Source organism: Drosophila virilis, chromosome 4, assembly GCF_030788295.1.
Source record: "Drosophila virilis strain 15010-1051.87 chromosome 4, Dvir_AGI_RSII-ME, whole genome shotgun sequence".
Classification (NCBI taxonomy): domain Eukaryota; kingdom Metazoa; phylum Arthropoda; class Insecta; order Diptera; family Drosophilidae; genus Drosophila; species Drosophila virilis.
Window position 1 is genome coordinate 25,923,602 of NC_091546.1, and position 12,611 is coordinate 25,936,212.

The 12,611-nt window shown below is 42.8% G+C and overlaps 1 long non-coding RNA gene across 1 annotated transcript in view; it reads left to right on the forward strand.

Moving 5' to 3' along the window:
* Window positions 1-7,537, forward strand: part of LOC116651403 (uncharacterized) — a 91,112-nt gene extending 83,575 nt beyond the window's left edge. Inside the window, exon 3 of the long non-coding RNA XR_004304403.2 lies at window positions 4,994-7,537. This is a non-coding gene — a long non-coding RNA (uncharacterized lncRNA). The remainder of the gene's footprint in view (window positions 1-4,993) is intronic.
* Window positions 7,538-12,611: the final 5,074 nt, after the last annotated feature.

Here is a 12,611-nt window from a genome sequence, read left to right on the forward strand (position 1 = left end):
GCGACATTTGCCCGCCGGCGGCTGCAGCAACGCCGTCACTTAATGGACCAAAGTTCCGAAAAGCAAACAACAGTAACGCTTGATTGCGAAGCACGGATCACAGGGGAATATTTAGTTGACGCTGCTCGCACAGGGCAAAGGACCAAAAAGGCAACCGGGAAGCTGCCAAGCTGGGAAAACGGGCGGGCAGTGCGTGCCAAAGGCGAGCAATGCAAACAAACACATACAAGCGCATGCCGGAAGCGGCTAACGTGCACGGGATGAGTGCCTCGGGCGCAGGACAGCGCAATGTGTTAAATGTGAAAGGCTCAGAACGACTGAAAGTGTGTTGCGAAAAGTAAAAGTGGGCGACGCTAGAAGGGTAGCAAAGGTAAAAGGTACACTAAAGAATTGAAATTAATTTTAGAGTTAATTTTAGAAAATTCCCTTTTCGCCTTATGACAGACAACTGATTTATTAAGACATTTTTTCTCATACGATCAGCTTCATTTTTAAAAAAATCTGTTAAAATTTTAGAAATAAGTATAAAAACCATTTCGCAAAAGCCAACCACTCGGAGGGAAGAGAGTGAGTGTCATAAAAGAAGAGATTCATCTGTTACGGAAAATACAAATTTTCTTGGATATGAGGGTGCCATGAGGCGCGAAATTCGGTGAAAAATTAAACGAATAAATTTTAACTTTAACTTTAAAACTAATTCGACCTGTTCGCATTAACGTATTTAAATAAATAGTTGATCTGACGTTTTTTCTTCAATGGTATCAATGCAGTTAACAAAATCTTGGGGTAGCTATTAAACTTATCAAGTAGTATCCATTAAATTTACTTGTCGTTTTTACCAAATCGTATTAGAATTGGCCATGCGAGGGCTTGTTAATTTCGTCATAATTACCACAATGATCTCCGGTTAGATTCGCCCAATTGCGCCATACTATTTTATCCCAGTTCCGAAGGCTGCCAAGGCGCCTCACAATTTGTTTCGCTTAAAGAGACTCTCGCACTTGGCCATTCGCAGTCCTCATAACATAGGCTTATCGCAACCATTCCTAATAAAGCCTTAAGCCAAGGGAACATGCATGAAACTAAAGCAGGCCGCATGAAAGACGCAGGCGTGCGGAAGCTGGGCCACTTGAAAATCCGAAGTCCACAAACATAACCCAGCAGCCGCATGGGGGATGGGGCTCAGTTGGGCTGCCGCAGATTTGAATCCGGGGAGGCCACAGCGAATCAATTCTGCTTGTGGGACTCTGACATTAATATGACATTTATTTGTCACAAGGCATTGGCTGCTCCGGCCGTTGAGAATGTTTCGATAACCCGCCAGACGCAGACCAAGACTGGCGACTGGCGCACTACCCCGTGCCCCAAGAAACGACAAGACCAGACGCATAAATTCAGTTGCCGTTAAGCACTTGGCCGGTTATCAATGGGTTAATAAACGTTATAAAATATGAGTTCATTACGGCTCAGTTATAAATTTTTGTGCTTGTTGCACTCGACGCGACGTTCGCACTGCAGGGGCTATAAATTCGTGACGCCTGCAGAGACGGAGAAGGAATAAGTCAACGGGAAGGAGCAGCATATGCCACAGGCTGAGCTCGCCAGGGCGCTTTTGTTGTAGTTGTAATGAGAGATTATATTGCTTTATGCGACTTGGCATTGGGCACACGCGTGTCCTTGTCTGTGGCATGCGCTCGACTAGATCCAGCGCTTTTGAGCCTGGGCTTAAGTCGGACAAGCCGAAACCGCAGTGTCCTTCGTTTCTGCCCGAGGGTTGCTTCTTGTAATGAGTAGATTGAAATGATAAATTAATCGAATATTAAACATATTATATGACACAAATAACATGAGGATCCCGATTAGAATCCCAGGCTATGTGTATGGTACATCCATGCATATTGTCTTGCCATATCCAATTCTTATAAAAATCATAAAAGAATAGAGCATACTTTTCTGAATCATTTCTAAACTACTTACAATGGCTTCTAATTCCGATATTGTTGTCCAGCAAAAATGAATAACTCGAATTACCCATTGTCGTCGAAAATTTCTCTCTGTGTGGCTTATCCAAGTAGCTGCCGAGTTGGCAATACTAATCACGAGGAACGGACAATGGAAATTGATGCCATAATTGGGACCGATGTCCGAAAACAATGCCCATCCGTTGGCCGACAGCAAGATTTGCCCAGATAATGACTATGGATAATGCGCGTAAAATGAGCCAATCCCTAAATGAAGTTGTCCGTTTAACCCTCGGCTCTGTTCTGTTCCGTTCTGTTCTGCGTAATCTGGGTTTGCTATTTGGCACCTGCCCTACAGTACGCACAGCTTCACTAGGCCGTGACTGAGGCTAAATGCAGTGACTGCGGCTGTGACTGGGTTCATGGCTACTTTTGTGTGGTCTCTCGCAATGGGAGATGACACCAGGGTCTGTCCTGCTTGTCAGACAAAAGAGATTGAACGAAATGAAAAGAAAAGCAAACAAGTAACAGACAATAAATAAACAATTGATTGGTTATTCGTGTATTCCAGGGGCTGTTGTGCTCGCGCGCTCAGGACATGTGTTTTGAATTTGTCGCCTGCATAAATTTCTACAAACTGATCCTTTCCTTTGCTTTCCTTTCGTTCTTGAGTGCGTGTTGTGCCTTACAAATTTCATGCTAATGCCCATTTCCTTTGCCTCTAGCCTATCCAATATCCAATATTGTGTAAACAAATGATGCCAGTAGGTGTCACCTTACAATTGGTTCCCCTTCCCTACTCCCTCAGGCTCTTAGGGATATATTCAAGTGTGTGTCGCATAGATCAACTGGATTCGAATCATACCCCACCCTCTCTCTCTCTCTCACTCTGACTATAGGCGTATGTTATATTAGTTTTGAGTCATCCAGTCATTGACAGTCGTTAGCAGCTGTTCCGTCCGATGCAGGCCATTATCGTCTGTGTTTATCTCCTGGTCGCCGCCGCCGCTCCTCTACTGAAATGCGGGTGAACTATTGACACAATTGTTTTTGCCACAGTCCGCCAGCCGGCTAGACCTTTTCCCCATCCACACCACGACATTGTCTCTCAGTGCTCAGTGCTCGGGCTATTTTTAATTATTTGTATTATGTTTCAGTTGTCTATGTCGCGGACCTCGTTTGTTTTCGGAGTCTCTCCGACTCGTTAATAACGATACAACGACTTTCAGATAATGCCAGGGGAAAACAGCGGACGCTTTTTCAATATTTGTCAATGGTTGAGGTTATGGTTACGCAGTTGGCCACTTAACCGACCACCATGGTCTGGGTTTCGGTTTCCAAATCGGTTACATTACTACAGCTGCCGTTGCTTGTAATGTAATGTTTGCTGGTGCTGCAGCTGGGGTTGGGGTAATGTGGTTAATGTGTAAGGTCAACGCGAGGTTTGGTCATTGCCGCCCCACTGAATACATTCGGCAACGTCTGACTTTCACTCTACGACACTCACGCCCATTCTGTCCGCAACGTATCCAAATCCTCTCATTGGCTCATCCATCATCATTCGGACAAGCCGAAAATCAGGATAATACCATTCAAAATTACAGCTCCCGGTAACATAGAACGCTTTATTGCCAGATAATTTCATTATTTAGCCAAAACATAATCAAATGTGCCATATCCATCACATCTAAAGGTACACACACACACACACACACACAAGCATACAGGCACACACACACACATTAATATACAATTAATTTTATAAGCTCATAAAAACGTGTGAAGAAAAGAGACCCGGAAAAAACCGCACACGGAGTTACAAAAATCAGATAAATGCGCATAAATAGGTAGGTACTTGGTAGGGGATGGCATAGAGTGTGTTCATGGCGATTGCATGTGATAGAGGGGGGAATCGGGGAAGAAACCATAGAGAAATTATATATAATCCCGACGCGCAATCAGCGTGTAAATTATAAGCGGGCCTTGCCTCAAGGGGCGGGGCTGGGGCGTGGCTTGGCTAAAGTACCGCAAACTTGCAAGCGGTTGTGAAAATAAAGTAATGCGAAATAATCCTTGGGTTGTTATCACACACACACACGCACACACGCTCACACACACAAAGTGTATCTGCACAGCACGACATTTGCTGAGCTCGCGTGGCACACAAAAGCCTAAAGAGCGCCCGTATTTGGGTAGGACGAAGGGGAAATGAAGAGGGGACGTGGAAAGTGGAAAATGCAAAATGGAAGCGAAGCCATGACAGGAACAGGGACAGCGACAGCGAGAGGGACAGGAACAGGGACAGCGACAGCGACGGGCACTGGGACAGGATATTTACACAACGGGGATATTTGCTTAGACGTCTGTGTACATGTATTTGTGCCCGTCTGTGTGTGAATAGCGGTAATTTGAGCAAAAGATATTATATATGCGGTGAATACATTGTATTGGGCATGTGTGGAAAATATATCAGATTGTCGCTGCGCTACATTGGTAAAGCTGATGCAATTGCGGTCTAAACGTAAACGTACATAAATTATTATCGAACATATAAAATTGAAAGCGAATGTAATTGAATACTTGTAGGGTATCGATCGATTGGTAATCATAAGCAGCAATACAAGTAGGGTATGCTGTATGAGAATCTTAAGTATAGTATAGAATGCTCGTTATAAATAAACTAATCAATTTGTGAGATATTGGAATGAGTTATTAATTATTAATGAATAATATTCAATACAACAAAAGTAACTAATGTAACCAAAAATAAACAACATTAGCTAAAAAATTGCATGCATTGAGCATTTTAACTTGAGTAATATTTTCATTATAATCTAATTATAATCTTAGATTATCGAGCAACTGCTTAACTCTATATACCACACAAAATTTATTTTGTACCTCCTTCTAAAAGCGAATATTGCCAACGTGGCTTTAAGGGTGCCCTCGCTTAGTTATCATCCTTTTTACTCTTCTCGCTTCTACCACGGCAGTTATAATGGATTTAATGAAATTTTTATCTTTTGTTGCAGGAAGCCCGACAGCATCAGGAGCAGCAGGAGCAACAGCCACCTAAGCCGAAGCTGACGAGGCGTTGACAAGCCGCATTGTCATCAATTTTGCCTTTGATAAAATATACATACATATAACAGGGGGGGAGGATGATGGAAACACGGAATAGGTGGTTGGTCAACCGTTTAATGGGCTTATAGTTTAGATTATGAAACATTTTTTTAATTTATGCACAATTTCGCTTGGGCCCACAGCAGAAGGAGCTCCCACAAATAGGTCATTGTCACAAAATACAAGCAATTGGTTTCGACCATGGGAATGGGCAAAAGGTGCGAGTACCGCATGAAATTGGCCCCGAAATCAGGTTAGATGTGCGGGCAAACGTTTGCGACCCACGGGTTAAACTGGCGCAGAAGAATGGACCTAAATGGATTAACGCTTCAATGAGAATTCATTTAAAAACTGAACTGAAGCAGCGCATAAGCAGCACAACGAACTCGATCCCATGCTCAGACGAATCCTTTTTTCCAATCAATTGTTCACACAGCCAGGCTCCAGTGCTCCGTATCGAGTGCTGAGTGGTTTTAAATTACACGATGTCTGAAATATGAGGAAGAGTAATTCTTCAACATTTCTGTAGTGTCGTATCGAGATACAAGATGCCAGATATGGTCCGCTCAAGCGCAAAACCTATAACAATTCGTGGAAGTAACATGTTAATTGAATTATCAATGGATGCTAAACACCTACGAGATCTCGCTTGAGCCTCGTTACCAGCTTTTGTCAGACACGATAGCCCTGAATTATTTCATTATTTCATTTAAGCAATAAAGGTTTTCGAGTGTCGTTTTCCGGCATGGGAAAACCCCTAAGACCCAACATGATACCTATCTTTTGCAAAGGATTATATTTCACAGTCTTCTCTTTAAGCGCTGACAGCTAAAAGATCGATAGTTTTTATTAACAGATATATTTATTACTTGAACTAGTTTACTTCAGTATATAAGAATATAAATATTTAAAGCTATTTATACAATGCCCTTATTTACGCGTTAGCTTAACTGGCAAATGCGTTTTGACCCGAAAAGATTCAGATACATATTTCATCTCAACATGGCACAAAAACTTTCTTTCAGTGGCTATAAGTCAAGCATATCCCGATGGCCTGGCCTCAAAACATCCATGTAAAAGAAATAACTCGTGTACTTTTGTATGCCACAGCATTTTATTGATAAACTTGTGCCATAGTCACAGACCGCAGCAAATCTAAGGACCACAACTCGGTTCAATGTGCAATGAGCCCAGAAAAGCCAACTCCGCTCCGTGCATGTCTACGGCAATAGCCGCTTCCATGTTACCCTTGTTGCTGTGCTCCCTCAAGACCCTGGCGCAATCGAAACCCAGTTGTCGCAGACCAGAATAGCCTTGGGAAACACTTTTTTCTATGAACTCCCAGAGAGCTCAAACTTTATGGCACTTGTTCTGGTTAGAGACGAGTTGGGGAGGTGCAGACGACACCATTTGCAAATCGAGACAACGCGACTAGTTGAGAGTCCCCATGCTCGGAATGATTAACCAGTACGCACTGGCAAACCGGCTGGTGAGCTGCGTTCCGAGCTGCTCAATAAAAATAAATTAAAATCAATCAAATTAAAAAATATAGTTGGTCTGAAGCAGTGACCGCTCTGCTCACACTTGGGCGATGATGCGAAAAAACTAATGAGCATTTCCCTAGGTCTATGGCGAAAAGTCAGCCCCCAGCGCCTACCGGCTCTCCCGAGCGTACGTGAGGACGCCTCAATGGAGTGTTTAATTTATGCGTCACATATGTCACCACCAACTAAAAAAGAAAGAGACAGAGCGACGGACCTCCCCTTTACCCAAGGACGGAGCCCAGGTACACAAACCTTCTACCAGCTCTGGGCTCTCACGTAGGCTACCCGTCTGGCCGTGGCCAAAAATTTAATTAAATTTCACGTTGCACGAGTGCTTCTATTATTATTATGGAAGTTCATATGCGAGACTTGTCATTTTCCCCATTCCTGTTCTGGTTCAGTTCTCCAGACGAATCAAGTGCCAAAATAATAAACAAGCTGGTTTTCTAACAAACCTTAACTGGGAGCACAGTAAAAATATTCAACGTTTCTAAGTTATTAATGTGCCGGACCAAGCATATGTATATACTTATATATATAGCTCATAACATCTAATATCTCATAATATCCCATAATCTAAGTATATTCTCATATTGTAGTATATATAATATTTTTTATTTCGCTGTTTACCGAGCGGGAGAAAGCAAGAAAACTATAAATACAATTATTTAAATCAGAAGTCGGTGATCATAGAAATGATACAATAAACATGTAGATTACAAATTTCTGTAAAGAAACCTAACTCGAACAACTTTTGCTCCTATCCATCCATAAAAAGTTGATATACTCCTTACAACTCAAGCTTTTAAGTAGTAGAAAAACTGTCTTTTCTTACCAATAAGTGTTCTTTTAACTAATTTCTTAGCAACTGATAAATGCAATAAATAAAAAAAATCATATGTACTACACTCGTATGTAGCCTAATTTGCGATGGTCTTATTGTATTAAGCTTGAGCTCAACCGCAATGCATAAATCGCTTTCCTGTTCGGGTCCCACTTACCACTAATCAGCTTTATTTTACCATCTTGACTATATATTGAAAAGGAGGAGCAGTGGAACCACAGTTGAACAAGGATTACCATTTCCATCCAGACAATATTAGAAGATAGCAAATGGTGCAACTTGATGCGATACAAACCCAAACCCAAACTCAGGAATAGAGTCAGGGGCAGGCTTGTGCACAGACACAACACCGAGACGAAGGCAAATACGAAGGCATCATTAATCTTCGACCACATTCAATAATCATACATAGGGAGCAGATAGCCCAGCTGCCAGACGAGCTAAATGCCTGGCTGCCTGGCATGCATGCTGTGCACACTTAACCCCACAATGCCCCCGATACTGCAGCAGCAAAATAATACAAGAGACAAGAGCGAGCAACTGGCAACTGGCAACTGGCAACTGGCAAAGAGAACTGAGAACTGAGCACTGAGCATCGAGCGAAGCTTTAAATTATGCCAATGATTTGTTGCATAAAAGCAAGTGGCAAGTGGCAAGTGGCAATACGGCAATGTGGCAATATGGCAGCTTGGCGATATGCTGGCAAGCGGATAGCCAAAAATGAAAGCCGACAAATTGTGCAACTGCAGTCGAGGCCGGCGCAAACCCAAGTCAGCTTGGCTGCACTACACACACACACACACACACATATGCACATTTGTGTGTGTGTGTGTGCATTTGCTGATTTTGGCAGCAAGTGGCATAGCCACATTTGTCGCTTCAGTGGCGCGCCCTTACGCCCTCCGCCCCCCGCTACCCACCATCGACAGCAGTCTGCATAATTTTTCTATTCTATGCCTCAGCTGTAATGTACGCCGCTCCGAGCTTCCTGCAGAGTTCAACACAAACAAGAACAACAACAAAAATAACAACAACGGCAGCCCCATTGACAATGGAAAATGATTGAGTTGCTTATTCGACAAATCGATGTTCAAATATGAAACTTTTCGATGCAGTCCGAAAATGTTACATTTATAGAACAAAAAAATAAACAAAAGAGCCACATTCTATAAAAATAAAATACATTTCTTGAATAATTATTTGTACATTTTAATTGATATCTTACGTGTTTCAAGAAGTGTAGAATCAACTCAAATTACAGTTTGCTCCTTTGAAAGTTATTTGGAATTTTTATAAATAAGAAATCTTTTATGCGCATTATTGCCCGAGAAGCAAAATTGGTAAGTGAAAATGCGCGATTTTGTCACACTAGCGGGTGGAATTTTCCACAAAAGAGATATTTATGGAATTGTCGCATGCAATATGGTATGGAACTGTTTTTCCAAATTAATTATTAGAATAAAGGTTAAATATATTCAATAAAAATATATATTTTCGTTTAATAGAGAATGTAAGTATATTTGTGTAACTATTGTAAGTATAATATAAGATTGAGTATTTAATGCGTAATCGGTTTGAAGGTCACTGAAAATCGACTTAGTTAACATACTTATTCTAGCGAATGTCGGCATGTTGCGCCATAAAACATCCAGAACGGACTTCGATACCTTGAATCTACTGTGGCAGTGGCTTACGAGCCACTGCCCGAAAGTTTTGTGTCGAAGCCAATAACTCAGTCGACGCTATTCCCCACTCGGCGCTGACTTGGTACGAGTAGCAGCAGCAGCAGCACTTGCAACAATTAATCACACGTGGGCCTTGGTCCAGTCCTTAGTTGGCGACATATGTGGGAAATTTGGAGAGTCGGGCCGCCAACTCGCTCGCCGGCTAAGCGAAAACAGTTTGGATGAATAATGACAGCTGGCAAAAAGTCAAAGCCGAGTCAAAGGCGCAAAACGGCAACACGACAAACGGCTGTGAAAAATGAAAAATGAATGCAGGTGCCACAGTTCCATATGCGTGCCCGGTAAGTGGGAATGGGGAGAACAAATCGATTGCCAGTTCCAAAAAAAAAAAAAGTTTTAATGAATTTTCAGAGGCGTGATAATCCGAAAGGAAGTCAGCTTCCATTATCAGCATGGATGTCGCTCCGCTCTGTGGCATGTCTCACATCAAACGCTATTCACGGCAGATCCGAGGCACGCCCGCGTAATTCAATAAAACTTTGCGACAAATGAAGCGCCCACCGCGAAGTTGCAGCTAACTCCAGGCGACATCGAATGATGAGGCTGGAGCTGAGCTCCCCGGGCTTGAGTTCGGGTTAGGGTATGGGAAGCAATGAAGCGATGGCTTGCAAATGAAAATGATTTCCTTCCATGTCATTATTATGTATTTTGCCGCGACGCGACTGTTTTCACTTTTGTCTGGTCTGCGTCGCGACATCGACATCGACAACGACTCGGAATCCTAGTCCGCCCGCCGCTTTCAATTGCAAGTGCTTGGCTCATCGGCAGTCCTGAGTCGCTGAGATAAAAGGGCAACGGCAGTTGCGTGATTCCTCTTAGCCGCCATCGAATTTGTTGGCGTTTGTCTGCGTTGTATGCTTTCCGTTTCCGCTTCCTTGGCTTTGCAGTTAGTTGCTTCTTGCCGCACCCGTGCCCGCGCCCGCAACCCTTGGCGAGTTTTTGAAAATTTTTCACATAAAAAATAACAAGAAAAGTTGTATGCTAATGTTGCTCCATTCGCCTCAGCTCGTGTTTTATGTATTGCAAAATAGAAAAGAAATTGAAAAACAATTTTTGCATTTGGCATTTCTTAGTTTAGCTTGGTGGGGGGAGCGGAGCGGAATTGAAAAGTTTCAAGGCGAGCGCCTTAAGAGAGTCCAATAAGCAGCTAAAGTCAAATAGTTCGACATTGATTATGTGCATTCTTAAAGTTGGCGCGCAACTCGAAAAGTTATCAAGAGCAAGATGTGATTAGCTTGAGCCAGGGGCTAGCTCCTTGACGACGATAAAAAACTGAAAATCATCACTGAACCCTTTGCACGAATTAAATCTTTAAGGCAATTCCAAATGAGTTTCGTCAACTTTTTAATTAGTTTTGCAATCAGAAAAACATCAAACTTTCGTGCAATTTAGAACAATCCTGACTACGCCCCGACCCCGAATCCGAGACAGAAGAGGGCTGCGACCCGCTCGCCAGCTTAGCTATGCCACAGGTAACCACCGATATCAGAAAACTTTGCTTAATAATTTCAAAGGTAAATATTTATTTTTGTGCTAATGCCTTGTGGTCATAATCAACAGCTTCAAAATGGCAACCAAAAAACTGAAACTGCGTCGCCCCCTCCACAAAGTAATCAATTTTGAGGCCATGCCATGCGACCGACCCACTTTGGCAAAAAGTTGCTGCAGTTGTTGCCACCCGCTTCGCTACCAATCCCCACCCCCAATAACCAGCCGGCCGCCACTGGTCGAGCTCATCCGTTGAAAGATCAAACATCACCTGGGGTAGCCGCAGGGCTGGCAATGGCTCCATGGGGGAACTGTGGACCGACTCCAGACTGACGACTACCTGTCGTCATTTTGTTTTTGGCTCTTGTTGTTGTTGTTGTTCTAGTTGTTGTTGCTGCTCCGGCTTTTGGAGTGTGGTTGGCGTGGTTAGGGGCAAGCAGGGCGGTCGTCGCTGTCAAAGTTTTTGCGCGCACAAGCTACTGAAAAATTGAAATGCTGCCTCACGTGCTATGAAATTTTTTATATTTGTTGATTTTTGGCTTAGAGTGTTGACCAACAACAAAGTTCCCAGTTGCCTTTTGTTTTTCAATTTTGCCCTTTTTTTCTCTCTCTGCATTTTCCATTCGTTTTCCCCATGTGTGTGTTTGTTGTTGGAGCTCAAGTTTCAATGAGTTCAGCCCCCCTTTCGGCTCGTTTTCTGTTTTAGTTGTGTGACTTTTATGGCAATATTCCAGCCGAAAAAAATTCTGTTTCGACTCGCGTTGTTTTTAATAACTTAATATCTTTTGTCAATTTGCTGGAGCGCTTTAATTTGATTGAAACGAAACTGTTCAAAGTTTGCCTTTCGGCTTTCTGATTCACTTCTCTTTATAATCGCACCAGCAAACGGAAAGCTCTTTAACTTTGTGAATAGCGCATCTATATAATTGGTCCTTTGATTTCCGATTCGCCACAGAATGTATTTATAAAGATAAAAAAATGTTTCTATAGCAGTTAGCAAACATTAACTTTATCAGTAGCGGAAAATGCTTTTAGTGATATACGTGAACAATTTTCATGAAACAGAAGATTTAAGAAAAAATGCACAAATTTAAAACTGCAACTAATCAAAAAGAAAATAAATAATTATTTTGATAAAAGTTTAGTAAGAGATGCAACTAAAAAAAGTTGATACAAAAGAAAAGTTGATTATCTAACATCGCCTAAATAAAAGTAAATAGTTTGAGCATATATTCTTATAAGCTTGTAATCTTGAATCTTAGTGTTATGTGTTGTCGTTATGCAGAGGCTTTACTGTAACAGCTTTTGTGTTAGCTTTTGATTTTGATAGTGGCTTTGGTTAAATGCCTCGCATCTTAGCCGGGGCACGTGCCTCAGAGCTGCGTGCTCGGAGCGTTTTTTAAAGACATTACCATCGTGAAGGAGAGCCAAAAAATGAAATAGAAAGCAGCACGCAGCAGCCAGGAAGGAGGCAGGACACGAAACTAGTCTCTGGACTGGCTGACGCTGTGACAGGCATATTAAAAAGGACACGGGCAACATCGTGCCGCTCCATGACGTGCCAAAAACTAAGTAGTGTCAGTGCGGCCATCAAAGGGCATACCATGAAATAGCGACTACCTCATAAGCTCTGCACGCGCTCGACAGGCTCTCCACGTACAGGTGTGGGCAGGCACCTCCTGCTCCTGTTCTCGCTTCCGCTTCTGCCTCTGCTCCCGCTTCCACTCCTCAAATAGGCAGTTGGCATTACATGCCTTTTGTGTAGCCAGCACGCTTGGGCTGGCAAAGAGATTGGCTCGTTCTTGAACATGTATATGTGTGTCTGTGTGTGTCTGTGTTTGCGTGTGTGCGGGCTGCAGATGGTTAACCCAGCCCAGCCCCTCTTGGTTGTGGCAGCGTCGCCTCC